The following is a 21,440-nucleotide window of genomic DNA, read 5'->3' on the forward strand; positions in this document are numbered from 1 at the left end:
TTAAAATTCAAATTCAAATACAATTAACTACCGAATTCAAAAATTAACATCCGAACTAATAAAACAAAAAAAAAAACATCAACTCATAATATCCCTAAACCACGCGCTGCTGGTAGAAGATGGAGCATGAGATGAAGATGGCTCCTGAGCTCCCGATGGGCCTGAGCCATCTGTCCTTCAGCGATGACACTCGTGCCTCACAGACGCCTCCTCAAAAGAAGAACCCCCGTGGGGTGGGAAGCGTTCAAGCATATCTTCTCGGAACTTGCTCTGTGCATCCATCTCTGTCTTCATCTGTTCCTAATGCTCATCCTCGCGCTGGGCACGAGTCTCATAGTTACGATGTATGACAGTCTGGCGAGTCCGAAGGTCTTCACAAATTGTATTAAGAGAACGCATGTCACGATGAAGTACCGACATGCGTTCTGCATCAGACGTACACCTCTCCTAGGCATCGGCATCAAAACATGTCGTGTCCTCCTCATCCTCCGAGTCAGTCTCTTCCCCTACCCTCTCCGGGCAACCTCCAAACCTTTCGAACACGGTCCAGATATCGCTATGACATTCGTATGCAACTTAATCATAGTACGCTCAGTTTTCAGAGTTTCTCTCAAACTCATCATGATCTTTGTTATCAAAATGAGGAGAGGTGCAATATTCTTCCCAACTCCCCTAATCATATTAATCAAAAACTCGATAATACAGAATTCATACTTCTGCTCTTGGAGTATCCATAGAACATGAAGGCAGTTCAAAATGATGTCACTGACCTTCTCTTTCCCAGTGACATTCCTACCAATCCACTGAGCTACAGCCAGCTGGTTGGTTCACAAAGATGACTGGCGAAAACAATGCGAGCTCGCATTGTAGTTCCCCTCTAAAACCGTCGCATTCATCAAAGGCTCGATCCCACCAAATTGGGATTCATGCATTGCGGAGTCGAGATGGCTTCTAGGCAGAATGCCTAAAATCTCAGCCAGCAACCTCCTAGATACTTCTCTCCTAGTCCCAGCTACCTTAACAAAAATTTTATTCCCATCCAACTCCTTCGTCCAATAAAATTGTCAGACCAAATCTTCATGATAAAAATCATTTGTCGAATGCCACAAATGCCTCCAATCCCTCCTAATCATCTCGTCACCGTAAAACAGCACGAAGCGGTCGGCCGTAAAAACTTGTTCTGGCAAAATTCTCCGTCTTTGTGCCATTGAAGTTTTGAAATGATTTGAGGGTTTAAATGCAATGTGGGGATCGAGTTAGAATCAAACTCACTCAAAGTTTGGGCGTTGGCACGGTGGTTCAAAATTTTTACTGTTTTGGTGGTTTAAATTGATAGAGATGGTGGTTGGGATGTTGTAGGGAAGGTTTGGGCTGGGTTTAAACTTTTGGCGTGGTTGTATTTAGGTTTCTTTTTTTCTTTTTTTTTTATGTTAGGGTTTGAAAGTTATTAATGGTGAAAGTGGGAAGATGAAGAAGAAGAACGCAATGCGTTCTTGGGTTGTACTGTTGGCTTGGTCCTAAGCCCAATTCAATTTCCAAAAAAATTTGATTATTTGCGCAACTTCAAACTAAAATTGTCACTTCGTTACCGGTCCGATTTTTGTGAATGAGATATGGAAACGATCAGGAGAGAATTTCCAATCCAATGATCTTTAAAACACTCTATTCTAACCGTGGGTGACATATAAGAATATGGAAAATACCTCATAGTGTGTTCGTGACGTAAGTTATGCGAACGAATGAAAACTAAATTCATAGATAATGTCAACCCGAAATCAAAATATGATTAAACGGCTTAATCAACACAATAGAAAGTTGAACAATCAAGGACGGAAAAATGGGCACCCAACCCCCAAACAAATTTTATACAACAGAGTTGAGAAAATATGTTTTAAACGTGGGTCTTTTAAAGTCAAATTCCCGAGACTTCCTAGATTACTATTTTTATGGTTTTGATATTTTTTTACTTTTTATGAATAAGGTTTAATATAAGAAAAATGAAAAAAAAAAAAACAATAAAGACATAATTCACACCATAGAGAAACATGACTCAAAAACTGAGAAAACGTGCAAGAGTGGAAAATGTGAATTATGTTAACCGTGGACTTAGGATCCGATACTTACAGCCACACATTCCATAGGGAGGGCCCGGTTACCTGAATGGTGCACTAACCAATATAAGGAATTGTAAGAAAGTACACCAAACAACAAAATGAGCCGTTTATAGTCAGATACTCGAGACTTTAGCAAATAATTGGAAATCTATATATATACCCTGCAGTTTTCCATATATCAACAACCTAAAGAGTTGTGGGTCTTTCCATAAATAAATAACATGGAATGCACCCCCAAACAGAATCAAACACCAAGATTTTCTACGACGCAACTTAGTGAAGTGGAAGCGAAGTCTGATAGATCTAGAATATAACCGAGCATACACCTTCTTTTCCACCTTCGAACGAGAGGGTGTCCAAGTGAATGAGCGTGAGAAAATGGATGTTTGTGAAAGATATGTTGGATATGGATTAGTTTTAGAACGAAAGAATGGAAGAAATGAGGATGTGGGTTTAGCACAAAACTCATTCATGGTGTAGGTGGGAACTGTCTCAATTCTGAAAATGAAGGTGTCAAGTGCCTTTCCCTTGGGAATTATTTCTGTATTAAGAGGATTTACAAAATCATGAAGCACAGAAGAAGCAAGAGGGTCAAGCGCAAACTCCAGGTTCCTTTGAAAATGGAGAAGGTGGGGAAAATTGGTGATGGAAGATGAATGAGTGTCAGCTAGAGCTCTCAGGTCTAGATTATTAGAAGCCTTGAGATATGCAAGACATTCCTCGATAGGTGGGTCAAAAGAATCACTGGGATAGAGGGTGAAAAATTCATCTTCCATCATAGTGTCAAGGGATGAAGGAATGTTAGCAGGGTAGTGTAGGAACCGTTCTTTAGAATGCAAATATTTCTACAAACCGCAAGAACAACGCATAGCGGAATTAATGAGTTCTCACGATTTAGATAGAGAACATACCTTTTAGGAATCGGCTTAAATGTAATCTCTGAGAATCAAAGCTTTATCAAATCTGAAATCAACCCCTTGATCTTCTGTTTTATTCCTTTAGAACAGATTGGACGTTGTGTGGACAACGATCTACCAAACCCCTTCTTTCTCTCAAGATCAGAAAGAAATTCAGATCTACTTTTCTTGCTTCTTTTTCAGAACAATGAATAGTGAATTTCGGCCAGAGAGAAAGAGTATTCTATTTATATGCTACAACAGGGACCATGAGGAGAAATTAGGGTTGGGCCTTCTAACGGGCTTGGGCTTCCCATGTTCACCCCGAACACACGGCCCAAGTCCGTCAACAAATGGCTTATTCCACTAAAGGTCATTGTTGCACTACCACCCTAATCCCAAATTATGTGTCAGCGTTTATGGGCTCCATATTATATGCTCGTTGATCTCCCCATGTTTAAGATATCGAATGTCCGTTGATTAAGTAAAGTTACTAACAACTACATTAATCAACTTCTTATGTCCTTGAGTAGTACCACTCAACCTCATTGTCATGTCGGAATAAATCCACCTGCAGGGTTTACATGACAATCTTTTTGAGCTCCTCAAGGGGACATCATCAACCCGACTTCTTGCGGGACACGGATTCCTTCTATAATCAACAGCACACCTTACATAAAATGTCATTACCCAATCCATCGAGTTTGTTAATTCACAAATGAATCTCACTCATTGATGATTTAAAGTAATGTACAATACACGTAAGTGCCCGTATTATATTCGGATTAGGAGGACAAGCATCCATAATAACAGAGGTGTTTGTTCTCTTATATAGTAAGTATAAGGAGAAACAACCTCACTTGGTCCTGTTCAATAAACACAAAGTGTACTAGTGTAATCTTATAGTCAAGATAGACTAATACCAGATTATACTACAACTGTACTAATGGTTTGTCCAAATCCATCTAGGTTGTGAACGATTACTTATATTTTATAAGGTACTGATGATATGATCTTCTGCGTGTTCACACCATATCATCCACAACATAAAGTATTAGACACATGCATATAACTAATAACTTATATAATATGCATAACATTTGCCCATATGATTCTCATTCAAAATATAAAGAATTAGAGTTAATACAAAAGTAATGCTTTTAGTATATAACCCATCAGGTGGGACTCCTGAGGTGGCAAGGAAGAGTTGCAAAAGAGACGAAGGAAATCTTCCTCGACTTCCAGGGAGTTCTTGTCGAAGTTGGAACTTCCAAAGGAAAGGAATTTGTGCATCTGATCATCTGGAAACGTGGTTTTGAAATAATCATGAGCTAAGCTCTCGATCATACTAACCTCTCCATCGATATTCGTGTCAGGAAACTGTTTCCTCGTTTTAAAAATATTGACCTCAAAAGAAAGATGGCCAAAGGACAAGGACATCGAACCATCACGGCAGTTTATAAGCGCGTTAGTAGTGGCCAAGAAAGGGCGCCCTAAAATGGTCGGAACAGAGTCATTAGCGACTTCTGTATCGAGGATAACAAAATCCTGCAGGATAATAGAAATCCTGAACCTTAACCAGCACATTTTCCACTACACCCTTAGGATACTTGATAGACCTATCAGCTAATTGCAACGTCATTGTTGTAGGGTGCATCTCCTGTAGACCTATTTGTTTATATAAATAATAAGGGAGTAAGTTAACACTCGCCCCCAGGTCTAATAAAGCAGTGGTCGTGTGAATATCCCCTAAGGTGCATTGTACATTAAAACGACCAGGTTCCTTGTACTTAACGATTCCATTGTTTTCCATTAAAGTTGGAAAATGTTCAGTTAAAAAGGCGTCTTTAGGAATCTTTGTCTTACGCCTAGTAGTGCACAACTCTTTGAGAAACTTAGCATGGCGAGGTAACTTTTTAATTGCTTGAAAAAAAGGTAAGTTTATGGTTAGATTTTTAACAACTTCCCTAATCTCATCAAAATTTATATCCTTGTTTAATATATCTAATCTCTGAGGAAATAGTGGTTTCTCTCTATATTTAACATATGGATCAACAGGATGTTTAACCTTGCTTTTCTGTTTCTTAGGTTGTGGTTTAACTGGTACCTCTACAGGGGTAGGATCTTCAGTTATTATTTCTGTATCTAGTTTGATATCCGGTGTAGGTACTACTGGTGGGGTAACTATAGGCATAGTTACGATGTTATCAACCACCCTGCCAGAACGGAGAGTGGTGATGGCATTTAGCTCACCTACATTTGCATTTTCAGTACTAGTATTACCGTTTACCTCAAAGGCTGTGTTTGTTGTTTTAGGATTAGGTATCGCTTGACCTGGAAACACACCTTTGGGTTATACTTTCTCTTGTGCTAACTGCTGTAAGGAAAGTTGGATGGCTTGTAGAATCTGTTGTTGGATTTGCATAAAAGCATCAAAACGATCCGGTTATGGAGGAGTGTTAGCTATAGGTTGTGTGACAGAAACTATCTCATGTTTATTATTTACAGGTAGGTTGTGATAGTTATTATTAATTGAAACGATACCTCTATTAGCATTATAATTATTATTGTTATAATTATTATAATTCCCTTGTCCTTGTCCTTGCCTCGGAGGAGCTTGGTTGTAATTGTTTGTTGGCCTAACATTTTGGTTATTAAACCTTGGAGGTTGTTGATTATTTCGCCAACCGAAGTTACGGTTTTGTCGCCAAGCTGCGTTAGGTTCACTATTAATGGAACAAACATTATCTTGTTGTAATTGTTGTTGTTCATAGGCGAGAGGACAATAGGAGTCGGGATGCTCTGAACTCAAACATAAATTACATGGATTAGAGTTGACATTCATGACGGGGATAGGCTTTAGTTGAACAGAAATAGCCTCTACCTTTTTAGTGAGAGATTCGATTAAATTTTTTAGTTTAGGATCAAGTTTCATCTCAAACATACTGGTAGCTTTAACTGTTGAAGAAGAACTAGCGTTGCGGGAGATATCGTCACTACCCCCCACCTAAAATTATTATTACGCTTTGTTTGATCTTCTAAAAATTTATAAGCCTCTGAGGCTCCTTTACTGAGGAAACTACCCCCATTCATTATGTCAAGAAGCTTTTTGTGGTGGTGTAACAGTCCCTTGAAAAAGGCACAAACTAACGTGTCTTCCGCGAGGTTATGGTGTGGACACTCTATAAGAAGATCGGTGAAACGATTCCAAGCCTCTAAAAATGATTCATGAGGATTCTGTCAAAAGAAATGAATCTTGGAAAGCATTTCATCGGTCTTCAGTGGTGGATAAAAATGTTCCATAAATAGTTGAACAAGTTTGGCCCACGAGTCCACAGAATTAGGCACTTGGGCTGTTAACCAAGACGCCGCCTTATCGGCTAAAGTGAACGAAAACATCCTCAGTTTAATTTATTTAGCATCAACCGTAGGATGGTGGAATGTAGTAAGGACTTGGTCAATCCTACGCATGTGCTGATAAGGTTTTTCATGGTCTAACCCATGAAAAATGGGTAACAAATTAAATATATTTAGGGGGATTCGGAAATCCCCCACTGGGTCTGATAGAACAATGCAAGATTTTGGGCTATCATTCAAGGCTTTGTAAAAGTCAGAGAGAGGAGACTCTCTTTCTTCAGCCATTATTTCAGGTGTGGTGTGTGGTATACTAGATAGGTGTGTGTGTTGACGTTCACAATAGATTATGTTAGTCGTTTTTTCTCTACCTAACCTTAATCTCCTGCAAGGCTAAGTCCAATATTTAAGAAACACGACAACAATCAAAACAACCCTGATATGCTAGTATAAGAACTCCTCTGACAGAAGATTCAAGGAGTGGAAGAAAGAAGTACTTGAATGCCTCCTTGCTTCGCTTATGAATAGCGTCTTGTTTACGCAAGCTCAATGTATTTAACAAGTTAAAACGCTGAATAACTTGAAGAAATGGAAATTTGAACTAACCTGTGGAAATTGGGGTTCAGAGTAGAGGGCGCGGGGTGCGCTCAAAATCAGCCTAGGTAGGCATGTCGCGACTTTCGGCCCAACTTCGAGCTCCGTGTGCTTCGGTCGGGGGCTTCGAAGTTTTGCTTCTGAAGGAAGGTGGTCAAGTAAAACTCAAGTAAAACTCAAGTTCCAAGCGTGGGGTGCTGGGAAGTTTCGAGTTTTGCCTTGGCAAGGCGCGGGTCGCGCTCAGGTAAAACTTAAGTTCCAGGCGCTTAAGCGTGGGGGGCGCTCGAGTTTTGCCTTAGTAAGGTGCAGATTGCGCTCCGTGTATTCCAGTGAGGAAAAATTCAGTTCTTAAACAAACAACCGCAGTTAGAATCAAACAAGGGTGGGTAGGTTATGGGACTTTGGAAGACTAACAATACTAAAGAAAACGATACTAATAGGAACTAAGATGACAGTTGCACCATTTAATATCCCGTAAAAACTAAACTAGATTACTCTAACTTTATTTTTACGGTATCAATTATTTATTTCCTATTCTCACATATATATTCATGCAATATATATAGAGTACAGATTCATTCCACTCTTAACTCTCAAGACTTAAACAAATTCAATTAAACAAACACAAGGAACAATAGTGAGAGCAACAATTATGGATGTGAATTTACACTACGAGATAATACTATCAATTGATCTTATACTAATATTAACTAAAGTAATTAAATATAGATGAATCAAATATGGATAAAGAATTAGGGGAATTTGATTCCACCTTGAATTCAACTCAATAACTTAGCATAGATTGTTGTAATCCAATTCTTATGTTCTTACGATAAGAATTGGTCATTCTAATCCCTAATCATTCATGGCAATCTCTACCAACTAATGACTAGCATGTGAGGAAGTTCAACCCATTCTCATGGCGAATCAACTACCTTCTAGAGTGGAATAGACTCTTACAACTATTTCTACACTACACAATCAAGTTTTCATCAAGGCTTCATCAAACCCCTCGAATGGAGGTTTAGCCTTGATTCATCAAACTATCATTTCCACTTGAATTTAAACAAGACATAATATAAATATGATAAATTTACGATCTTTATCTAATCAAGAATTCAAAACTAAACTAATAACTATGAAATGATTAATAACTAAATGACTAAAATTAAATCTAATTAATTTAATAATTAAACTAGATTATGATTAACTAATTATGAATTAAAGACAAACTAATTTATGAATTTAACAATACTAAAACTAAATAAGAATTTAATCAATAAACTAAATCAGAATTAAAAACTAATACTTTATTATTAAAACTAAATATGATTCTCAAATAACAATCAACTTGTTCTAACTAATTAATTGAAAGGTAAAACTAGATCTAAAACAAGATATTAAAACTAATTAATAGAGTCTAAAACTAGATCTAGAATTCTATGCTAATGGCTACCTAATTTTCTACTTGCTTAAGAGTTAAGTCATGTGGGTTGAAATAGAGGAGACAAGATCCACATTTTCGTGCATGGGCTGAGGAGCCATGTTTTGGGCCGGAAAATCGAGCCTAAAACCCAATTTCTTCAGTCCATAGAGGCCTTTTCAGCTGGATTTTGCTTTAACAGACTTTTCGTCCACTTCTGCTCCTCTGATTGGGTCAAGGTTTGTACCATTGGAAAGCTCTTTCTGAGCCGGTCGTTTTGACATAAGGTAGACCCAATTCCAAGGTCTGAGTTCAAAGAAACAGCCTTCGGGAGTTCTGCTAACTTTTGCGTGTTGTTTCTGCCCGCGTTGACTTTGACTTTTCAGCTTTGACCGGGCTTTAAAAAGGTTTTTTCTCCTTGAATCTTGGCCTTTAATCACAGAACTTCTTAGCAACCAACCATTGCTCATTTATCTCGCCAAAGTGACACATTTCTACACATAATTGGCTCCAATGCCTGTAATACAGAAAAACACGTAATCATCATTAACTCTTATTTATTACTCGCATAAATAGTCTAAAAGTATTATTGTTAGGTGGTTTAAACTACAGTTTTGGGCTTTTATTAACCATTCATCCAATGCAATCAATACACAATGCTCCTCGGAAAACCAAGCCACCCCTACCAAGTACAATGACATGTCACCAACCAAGTCACAGCGTCACCACCAAATGGCAGTCGACGACAGGTGCCAACGTGGCAGTACTGTTCAAGTTGATTTTGGAACCACTGGTGCTGATACAGATATTGAGTCCTCACTTTAAAGATTTGGAATTAGTGCCAGTGATGTGTTGCTTAATCTAGGACTTCAACATAATGAAAAACTCTCGGAGAACAACCGATTTTCAGTTTGCAACTTTGCAAGCTGCTAAAATTTGGACTACAAGTATATCACACTTTCTTTTTGCCCTTTCATTTTAATTTATCCCTCTCAAATATTTTTGGTAAATATATATGAATGGAAAATGTAGCTTTGTCTGCAAAAACATTTATGACATCTTATATGTTTTGGGTAAATCCAGGTTTTGTATTTTGATATCAATGCCATAAAACTTTGTATCATTTCAATAACCTTCAGGACTGAGGAATACAATGTGCTATTAACTAGACTAATTATCCAACAGTGCTTCTCATATTGCACCAGATATTATAAAACCAATGTTTGTATTTCAGAGAGGGGACTATAGGACTTGGCTGTTATATGAACCTCTGATCCACACCACTAGGAGAGAATTGTAATTCTTCCTACATCTATACTTTTATTAAGATATAAGCTCTTTAATGTTAAAAAAGCTATCAACAGTAGCTACTAATTAGTAACGATTTGAGTTTTTATGAATGAAAAAGATAGTGGATGTAGAAAGGTACCTGTTGAGTAGACTCTAAGGTGGTCTAGCTTAATCCTATATTTTTAAAAATTTACTTTAATAGAAGAGAATGTGACACTGGAACCAACTCTTTTTTTCAGATGTCTTTTAGGTTTTCTGAAACATTTTGCAAATGCTTATGCCTTATGATTACCCAAAAAGCAACCAGCTTTTTAATCGTGTTTAATATTGTAAAAATATAGTGTATTGACATGCCTCCATGCAAGATCAAACTACAGACCTTCAGTTTACAAGACTGACACTCTACCACTGAGCTATACAGGCTGTTGTTTGCCTTGCCTATTATTCTTTATAATGATTTTTAATAAACATTCCATTCCATGTTTCAAATTTCAAATGAAACTCCAGAACATAACCTAATAACCCAATTGCAAAGTCTTCAGGCTAAAGTTCAGCATCCATAGTAATCCATGATTCCATGAATCGATCCTTCATTAGTGAACAGTTTTTCAATAATAAGTTAGTATATAAAGACACAAACCAACTCATTGTTTTACAATACTCAATCCTAAGACAATATATAAAATGGCCCAACCCAACCCATCATGAAATGCTTAATATATGGTGGACCAACTGATTATTATTTTGAAAAAGGTGCGTAAAATGGGATGTGTAGGACTGCAAGGCAAACTGATCCAATTTATCCAATCTAGAGACTAGGGAGGCATACAATTATACAAATGAAAACCGTTGACTATAGTTATTCATGAAATGCTTGAAATTGAGAAAGAAAATGGCAAAATCCACACAGATATTCACTTCTTGCTCTTTACTAATGGCTTTTCTATTTGCTTACTCTGCATCAGTTGTTCATCTAAGCATAGCATACCCGCTTGACAAACTACACTCCTTCAACATGCACTTTGCACCTTCTTCATTATCTTAATCAAGTGGAAACCCGAAACCTGCCAAAGTTATGCATGTACATCAAAGGAATGTGTGACTAACAATAGAGTGAAATAGATGTAATTCAGTGATGCAACCTCCATACATATGGTTTGAAAAAACAACACTACACATAAAATAAGATACACATTATATGGATAGCTTTGAAATGGTTATCTTACCATATAGCCATCTCCAGGAAATCTATTATTTACACATTCAATTCACTCCACCTAATTATATCCGACTTAATAGATCTATAGAACAAATATTAACATTATCCAATGTATTTTTTCTAATAATTATATATTGACTAAATTACAAGCAGTTAAATACCTCTTCGGATATATCTATTCACAACATACGAGAGCATCAAATATCGAATCATATAAAGAATACAACTAGCATATTGAAGTATTTTTTCCTTATTGAAGTTTTTTGTAAGACCTCGACCTATATTAATCTAAACCCTATACATGCGTTCATTCTTTTAATTTTCTCCACCTCGATTTTCTTTCCTAGCACGTGAAACACATGTGCCCGTTTACTAGTCATCTATAAATAAGGTGATTATCTAAGGTTGGTTTATTTTTCTACGATTTGAGTGGATTTCTTACTTGTTTTGATTAACAGTAATGGTAACTATATAATGATATCCCTATCTAGAACCATTTAATCAGTGTATATGGGTATGGTCATTGTGATCATTTTTAGATTTCTTATCTAGATAGATTAATCTGTTTAATTTTTTTCCATTTGCACTTATTACTTTGAAACTGCAATGCCAAGAGGGTAGTATTAAAATGGTTAGGAAGCTGCAATCTAAGGGGAAAAAAGCATCAAAAATCAAAAGTCACACTATTACAAACGAATGGTATACCAAGTAGGAACGTTTCAATCCTAATTAAAGATCATTTCACTCTCCATTTTGTTTTATTAGAATCATGGGGGCATGAGAAAGAGGGACTCAAAGATCATAATTTTGAAAACGTACTTATTACTATGTAACTGCAGTACCATACTTCAAGTGTAAAAGCATTAACTTCAACGATGACTATGGTCTGCACCAATTGTCAATTCAAGATATTGATTTGTATTGTGTATTCTACTTAATGAAGTGTTACCGTCTATACTACTATTTATAAACATGTCATGTTTATTATCGCGTCATTTCCTTTCTTGCCCATTGAGGCCAGTGAAATATACGAACTTGAAGTAAATGATTGGCTCCTAAGATAGATGTAGATTGTTACCAAGTGTATCGTGGTGGTAGAGAGTAGATGGAGTAGTAAGAGTAATAGCTTTAAGAGTTCATTGGTGCTTAGCTTGAGATGAAAAAAATGTTGTGTGTATTGGTTGGCTCTCCCTCCCGATTTTATGAAATTTTAAAGTACCAAAGTCTTTCTCTATTCAGTACTCTGTGGTTCAAATATATGTGTTGTCATAGCTTTCTACTTAGACAATTTACACTACTTTAGTTTATCCGCATTACACTTTGTTACTAGATTTCTGCTGGAAAGAAGTTTGGTCTATATATACCAAAAACCATCAATAAACCAATTGTTGAAGTAATTTACGAAAAGGGTTCCTTTTTATATAGTTTGGAGGTTTTGAGTGTTGTATAATTTATTTCTAATAAATAGTTCTCTTTGTTATAGGCACTTGAGTGACAGATTTTATGGAAGAAGACCCAATGCACACATCTTGCCAATTCTACCAACGATGATAACCTAATTTTTGGGTCATATATTGAGACAATAACTATATTTTTGTTATAATAGATATTATGAACCATAGAAGATGTTGTATGTGTCAAAGGTACAATGTTTATATTGTATATGGCAAAATAAATATGTCAGATGTGGTGATATGGTGCTCATGTTTTAATCAAAATGCTAACTCTATTTTTCCATGTTTTGTCTAAATGTCAAAAAAATAATAATAATAATTGAAAACTCTTATGAATTTTACCTTTATCTCAATTAGTAGAGTATACCATAATTAACATGGACATTTAAATTGGACCAACCTTTTTTCTACCATGAAATACCCTTCATAAAATATTAAAATCAATTATTCAATGCCTTTAAAAGGACTATTTAGTCATTTCAAAATTTACTACCATCTATACCCTTAAGATTATATAGTGACTTAAGGACGTATGTGTAAATTCAGGTGGAAAATCAAGTATACGCCCCTATTCAATTGTTCGCGACTTAACCAGCATTGATTGTCCAAATAAATACCTTTTATGAAATTAAAATCAAGAAACCAACCGTCTGTCTTCCACTTTACGACTTCCCCTCATTTGCAAACAGAAAATGAAATAATCTCAGCTATCGTTCTCTCTCTTCCAATTGAGTTCTCCCACAAATAATCGAACGTCTCAAGTCTCAACCAAGCCTTCAGTCAAGACAATTCAGGTAGGTTTTTTTGTTTCCAAACACTAAATTCGGATATCCTTGAGACTCTGTTCCTCTTATTGGGTTTCTTTTGGCAATCAAAGATAGTATGTCCTTCTTCATACATTTATCTGATAATACCAAATATTCATTTTTTAAGTTGTAGATTTCAGTCGCATCAGATTTATGTATATGTTTATAATTGAATGCCAATTCTGTGAACGTGGAGATATACTTCTCATTCTCATCAATTAGCCTATATAAATTTTGATTTGTTTGACTAATCGCCTCATAAAATACTTTGGTTTCTGAAATATCTGAGATGATTCATAGGATAACATTATTCACTAATGCCTCGAGGGCTCAAGGTACCTAATAAGTTAAAATTTGACATGTAACTTGCTGTATTCAGATTTGATTTCTGTTGGATGAACTTTGTAATATATTTTCCTCATTTCGGTCATTGGTTGATGCTTTTTCAATCTCCTTATTGAATTTGATTATCTAAAATGAAAGTACCTTAATTTACATACAAGCAGGTCTAAAAACTGGATGTTCTGGAGGTTATGTCAGTTGTTATGACTTATGATTATATATTTATATAAGAGTTGTGGCAATTCCAATTCGGGTTCTGAGTTAAGGCTATGCTAAATTAATCAGCAGCGTGATCATAAATAATGAATCTGCAAGTTGGTCGGCACATTCTTTTTTCTGCTTTGGCTGGAGAGTTGATCAATTTGCTGTTGATGTAGCGTCCTGATGGCGATATAATATATTGTGTTCTATAAACTTTATAAAAAACACGTAATACATATCGCTGTTGAGTTATTTATATGTGTTTTGTTTGGCGCAATAGAACTTCAACTGGATGCACAGGAAATTCCATCGCACTGCTGGTGGCTACATGGTTTCTCCAAAGAGAGGTACGAAGCAACTATTAAATCTTAATTCTTAATACTGCACATTTATACTCTTCAAGTGATTATTTGGAGTGAGGGTGTAACTTTTGAATATTCATCAGCTAAGTAAGCCATTTTCATTATCTGTGAAAGTAATCCAATGTATACAAATAGAAGCCAAAGAACGAGTTTGTAGTTCACTTTCTGCCATTCTGTTTAGCCTAATAGAGTAATCTAGATGTGTGAACAATTTATTTTAAGGTGACACGACTTTTGGCTAGCGAATGGCCAGAGTCTAACAGGCTAAGCACCACAAGCGCATCTCTGCTTTGCATAAGTCCATACATAGTTACATACATGCAATAGAGAACAATGGTATCACAACTTTTCAACACCAATTTGTTTTCTTGACACTTAAATGTACAGAATAAAAGAACACTGGGTAGACAAAAACTGTAGAATATGTAGGTAAGTATTGTTTTCGGTCTTCTTGGCAGGAACTATATATGGGAGTTTTGCAAAATCACAGACCGACATTCATTAGTAGTGTGAAGATGATAGTTGGTATTAACAAGATTTCCTCACTTAGTATAGCTGTTGGCCTCCCGGTTTGTTCTTGCTCTTTGACTGAATTTTCCTTATACTTTGTGAAACACATTTGTTGTAGCGAATATTATCATTGTTGTTGTTGTTGTTGTCGTTGTTTTTAAAAAAAAAAATAGAATAGTGTTTAATCTAGTTGTTGGGCAATCCCTGCCAATTTGACACACGAGCAAACTAAGAGGGAACTCAGTTGTGAGCTCATACATTCTGCTTCTGTAGAACATTCATTTATGTATGCAACTCACTTATTAGTTGTTTAGTAGAATGGTTAGACACAAAAGGATTGAACTTGCTCTACAATTGGATAGTGGTAAGGATTGAAGTCAGAAACCAATTGGATAGTACTTTAGAATTTTCACTTATTAGTTGCTTTACAAGGCATTATTCAATATTGATTGGTAAGTCTAGCTGATACTAAGGAATCTCTCATAAACGATCTAAGCCTGGTTTTGACAGAAACCAATTAACCTTTGGCTTCGTTACAGCATGTTCTATTTTTGGCCATACTTTTCTTTTTTATATTATTTTTCCTTTTGCCTATGTAGAGCTTTTGTTTTAACTTAAAGGTTGATTTCTCTCAAAGAATATATACTTCGTGCCAAGTATGCATTTTTCCCTCCCTTCTCTCTACTGAACAATTTTCTTGCTTATATATAATTAAGCATATTCCACTTCAACATGTTCGTTAAATTCATACTTAAGTTTATGTATGTGATAATGTTCACGTGGAGATAATCAATATCATTTTTTTGGGGGTAGATGATAAGAGCCCAAAACTGTAGTTTTAACCCCTTAATAATCATACTGTTAGACCAATTATGTGAATAATAAGTAAGAGTTAATACTGATTACGTGTTTTTATGCATTTCAGGCTTCAAAGTCCATTATGTGCGTAAATGTGCCGCTTTAGCGAGATAAAGGAGCAAAAGTCGCCAGAACTTCGAATGCCATATCTTTGGACTCAGACCTCGATTGAGGCCTACCTTATGTCAAAACGACCGACTCGGAAAGAGCTTCGCAATGGTCCAAGCCTTGACCCAATCAGAGGAGCAGAAGTGGACGAAAAGTCTGTGGAAGCCAACTGCAGCTGAAGAGGCCTTTTGGATCGAAGAATTGGGTTTGGGCCCGATTCTCCGCCCAAAACATGGCTCCAAGCCCATGCACGATTTTTGGATCTGGATGTATAAAACAAAAGCTTGACTCGGTGTTAATGGAGTCGAGGGGCGATTAGGTTAGGTAGATAGGTTAGAATAGAAAGTAGCCATTAAAATAGCTTCTAGATCTAGATTTAATTGTTTTATTTAATTAGTTTCAAATCCTTTATTAGATTAAACCTTTGAATCTTGTTCTTCAGTTGATTAGATCAATAAAGTAGTATTTTTTTATCAATTTCGATTTTTGTCATTTCCATTTCTAGATCTAATTTCAATTCTTGTTCTTAATTCATTTTAGTCATTAGTTTAGATTTCATTATTGTTTAATTAAGTAAATTTCAATGCTTTATATTATGTTTAGTTTTAATCTAAATGGGAATGATTGCGGAATGATTCAAGGCTAAACTCCATTAGAGGGGGTTGAGAAGCCTTGATGAAAGCTTGATTCCGTTTATCGTAGAGTCGTCGTAATTTCTATTCCACGCCAGAAATAATTAGTTCACCATGAGAATGGGTTTAATTGTTCACATGCTAGTTATAAATTGGTAGAAATGCCATGTGGAATTAGGGATTAGGAAGAACCGATTGTTCTGTGTAGCAGTTCAATTCGGATTACGACGACTCGTCGCTAGTGGATTAAGTTTAGTTAAGGTGGAATCAATCCCCCTCTAACTCCTTATCATCGAATCAACGTAGCATTCCCTTAGTTGTCTGATAATCGACTAGTTGCATTTCGTGGGTAGTTGCATCGTAGTCTAGTTTGTAATTCATAAATCTCTCATTGACTTTAAGTAGAGTATTGAGACTAGAAAACAAGCATACGGAAGGACTAAGAGTGGAACGAATCACTCTACTCCACTATATCTCATAGGATTGAGAGTAGAATAAATCTTTGATAAATAAGCAACAAGATAGTTTTAGTTTACTTACGTTGTGAATTCATCGTTCATTTCGTAGGTAAACTATACATTTTCTGATTATCAAATGGGCGTACTACCGCCATCTTAGTTTCACTTTCGTATTGTTTTCGTAGTGTTAGTACTGTTTTTTAAAGTCCCATTTCACCCACCCACCCTTGTTTGATTCATACTGTGGTTGTCCATTTTAGAGTTGACAAATTCCGCGAGAAAATACACGGAGGCGCCACGCTTCAAGGGAGACCGCTAAGTTCGCGCTAAGAATCGGAATTTCACTACCGAAAGCGCCATACATACCAAAGCGACCAGCTCAAACACCTGGAACTTCGACTTCACACCGAAGCGCGACCGCCTTAAAAAACACGTGAATCAGAAAAATACCTTCTGGCGAAGCGCCTTTGCTGAAAGGCACGTGTTAAATTTTTCGATTTACGGCGGTTTGATTCGAACTTCTTTGTTTCATATTTTTCAGTGTTCTAACCTCGCTATATACACTCTGAACAAGCGTAAACAAGACGCTATTCATAAGCGAAGCAAGGACGCAATTAGGTATTCCTTTCTTCCACACCTCGCATCTCCTGTTAGAGGTTTATATTAGTATATCAGAATTGTTTGGAGTGTTGCATGTTTAGTTAAGCTCGACTTAGTCTTGCATGAGATTAAGGTCTGGTCGCACAAAAACACCTAACGTAAATACACAACAACAACAACAAACAAGTCTATCTAGTATACCACACATTACACCTCTAGCTACTACTACACACACACCACCTGATATAATGGGGGAAGAAAGAGACTCCTCTCGGACTTCTACAAAGCCTTGGCGATAGCCCCAAATCTTGCATCGTTCTAGTAGACCCAAATGGGATTTTAGAATCCCTCCAAATATTTTTAATTTGTTACCCGCTTTTTCATGGTTTAGACCATGAAAAACCTTATCAAGCATACGCGTAGGGATTGAACAAGTCCTAACAACATTCCACCATCCTACGGTTGGTGCGGAACAAATTAAATTAAGGGTATTCCCTTTCACCTTAGCCGATAAAGGCGGCGTCTTGGTTAATCGCCTGCCCTAATTCTGTGGACTCATGGGCCAAACTTGTTCAATTTGTTTATGGAACATTTTTACCCACCCCCTAAAGACGGATGAGATGCTTTCCAAGATTCATTTCTTTTCGACAAAATCCTCATGAATCATTTTCAGAGGCTTGGAATCGTTTCACCGATCTGCTATAGAGTGTCCACACCATAACTTAGCTTAAAGACACGTTAGTTAAATTGCCTTTTTCAAAGGACTTCTACACCACCATAAAGAAGTCCTTGACATAATGAATGGGGTAGTTTCTTAAGCAAAGGAGCCCGGCGGCTTATAAATTTTAGAGGACCAAACTAAGCTTAAATAATAATTGGGGGTAGTGACGATTATCCCGCTCCGCTAGTTAGTTCTTCAAGTTAAGGGTCACGGTAAGTTTGAAATTAAACACGATTCCAAGCTTAAAACTCTAATCGAATCACTCACTAAAAAGGTAGAGGCCATTTCGTACAACAAAAGCCTATCCCCGTCATGAATGTAAATTCAAACCCATGTAGTTTGTTGGAATCCCGAGCATCCCGACTCCCATCGTCCTATAGCCTATGAACAGGGCTTGTTCCATTAATAGTGAACCTAAAGCCCCTCGAGACAAAATCCCAACTCCGGGTTGGAGAAATAACCAACAAGTCCCACCTCAAGGGTACAATAATCAATATGTTAGGCCTAACGCACGCCTTTAACCAAGCTCCACTACGACAAGGGCGAGTCGGGGTAATTTTAATAATTATAACAACCAAGTGCAACCTCGACAAGGTCAAGCACAAGGTCAAGGTAATTATAATAATTATAATGCTAATAGAGGTATCGTTCCGGTCAATAATAATTATCAGAATCCACCAATAAATAATTCACGTGAAATAGTTCCAGTCACACCACCCGTGACTACTACACCCACACAACCGGATCGCCTTGACACCTTCATACAAGTGAGCCAAAAAAATTTTCCAAACCATGGCTCAATCTAACCAACAAATTTCTACAATCCGTTAATAATTTAACCCAACGGTTGGCTCAAGATAAAGCCCAAACCAAAGGTGTGTTGCCGTGTCACGCAATACCTAATCCTAAAACAACAAACACAGACCCTTTGAGGTAACCGATAATACTAGTAATGAATATGAAAATGTAGGTGAGATAAATGACATCACCACTCCGCTCGGGCAGAGTGGTTGATAACAAGGTAACTATGCCTATAGTTACCCCACCAAGATAACCCTACACCTACTATTTTACTAGATACCGAAATAGAAATCAAGAGCCTACCACCGTAGAGGTACCGGTTACAACACAACCTAAGAAACAAAGCCACGCGGTTAAACATCCGGTGATACCATTGCTAAATATAGACAGAAACCACCGTTTCCACAAAAATTAGCCATGTTAACTAGGGATACAAATTACGATGAGATTAGGGACGTTTTCAAGAATCTAACTATAAACCTTCCCTTCCTCGAAGCTATTAAAAGCTACCACATCATGCTAAGTTTCTTAAGGAATTGTGTACTACTAGGCGAAGACAAATATTCCAAAAGACGCCTTTTAACAGTAACAATTCCCAACCTTATCTCGAACATAATGGAATTGTTAAGTACAAGGACCTCGTCGCCCCATCTTGCATAATGCACCTTAGGAGATTCCTATCGACGACGACCCGCTTATTAGACCACCGGGGCTAGTGTTAACTTACTCCCATTTTATTTGTATAGACAAATAGGTCTAGACAAGATGCAACCCACTAAAATGGCGTTGCAATTAGTCGATCGGGTCTATTAAGTATCCTAAGGGTGTAGTCGAAAACTGTTTGGTAAAAGTTCGGGATTTCTACTATCCGGCTGATTTTGTAGTCCTCGATCTGAGTCGCTAACGACTCGGTCTCGATCATTTTAGGGCGCCCTTTCCCGGCAACCGCCAATGCGCTTCATTAATTGCCGTGATGGTTCAATGTCCATGTCTTTTGGCCATCTTGTTTGTTGAAGTCAATGTTTTAAAAAAGGAAAGGACACAGTTACCCGATTAGATATGGATGGAGAGGTTAGCATGATCGAAAGCGTTGTTCGAGATTATTTCAACAACACGTTCCCTGATAGTCATATGCCCAAAATTCTTTCCTTTGGAAAGTCAGACTCCAACATTTTCATCCCTACACTAGTCGATACACATATTATTGATGAGGACGGGATAGATGATTTTCTCAAAGATGTAGAGGACTACCATAGTAATGTGGATATGACCAATCTAGATGAGGAATTCGATGAGTTTTTTCGAGTAGGTGACAATTCACCCTATAAAGAACTAACTTGCACAACATCCACCTCGACACCCCTCCTTCCACCCTTTCAAAGGAATCTCGAGTTTGCACTCGATCCTTTTGTTTCTCCTGTGCTTCATAATTTTTTAAATCCTCCTAGCAAACAGGATACTTGGAAGGACAAACTATTTGACACCTTCATTTTCAGAATTGAGGCAGTCCTACACACACAATGAATGAGTTCGGTGCTAAAACCACATCCTCATTGTGTACAAGCCGTCTTTCTACAACTTATACATATCCACCATATTCTCCACAACCATTCACTTTTCCACACTCATTTACTAGAACACCCACTCATTCAAAATGAAAAATAAGGTGCATGATAGGTTACACAATAGGGTAATCCGACTTAGCTTTCATTTCACTAGGTTGAGTCATAGGGAATCTTAGTGTTTGATTGTGTTTGGATATGTTTTCTCGATATTTATTTATGGAATGATCCACAACTATTTAGGTTGTTGATATATGATCAACCGCATGTTCATACATATATTTTAGATAAAGTCTCGAAGTATCGACTATAAGCGACTCAATTTCTGTGTTTGGTGCACTTCCTTTCACTTTTAATATATTGGTGAGTGCACCATTAAGGTAACGGGCCCTCCCTATGGAGTGTGTGGCTGTAAGTACCGGATCCTAAGTCCACGGTTCACATAGTTCACGTTTTCCACTCTTGCATGTTTTTCTTGGATTTTTTGAGTCATGTTTCTCTATGGTGTGAATTATGTCTTTATTGCTTATTGTTTTTCCTAAAAAAAAAAAAAAAAAAAAAAAAATATATATATATATATATATATATATATATATATATATAAAATAAAATAAATAAATAAATAAAAATAAACATAGTAATCTAGGAAGTCTCGGGAATCTGACTTTAAAAGACCCACTGCTAAAAACAAATTTTCTAAGCTTCGTTGTAAAAAAATTTGTTTGGGGGTGGGGTGTTCGTGTTTCTGTACTAAAATGTTTTATGTCCCATTAGAGTTGCTTAGGCCGTTTTATTGTATTACGATTCGGAATGACATAATCTATTAATTTAGAGTTCATTCGTTCGCATAACTTACGTCATGCACGCACTTTGAGGCATTTTCCACTATCTCGTATGTCATCTGAAGTCGAAATAGAGTGTTTTATGGATCATTGGATAGGAAATTCTATCCTTATCATTTCCATATCTTATTCGCAAAAATCGGACCGGTAACGAAGCGGGAATTTTGATTTGAAATTCGCGAAAAAAAATCGAAAAAATCAAAAATTTCGATTTTGGGCTTGGGGCCCAACCCACGGTCACGGGTGCCTTTACATTCTTACATTCATCACCATTCATTTTTTTCATCTTCCAC

At 36.9% G+C, this 21,440-nt stretch overlaps 1 non-coding gene across 1 annotated transcript; it reads right to left on the reverse strand.

Annotated features, from left to right (window-relative positions):
• Positions 1–10,022: 10,022 nt before the first annotated feature.
• TRNAT-UGU (transfer RNA threonine (anticodon UGU)) lies at positions 10,023–10,094 on the reverse strand. Its single transcript has one exon. It is a non-coding gene; the product is annotated as a tRNA-Thr (tRNA).
• Between the last annotated feature and the right edge of the window lie 11,346 nt (positions 10,095–21,440).

Source organism: Coptis chinensis, chromosome 4, assembly GCF_015680905.1.
Source record: "Coptis chinensis isolate HL-2020 chromosome 4, ASM1568090v1, whole genome shotgun sequence".
In the NCBI taxonomy this organism is placed as follows: Eukaryota; Viridiplantae; Streptophyta; class Magnoliopsida; order Ranunculales; family Ranunculaceae; genus Coptis; species Coptis chinensis.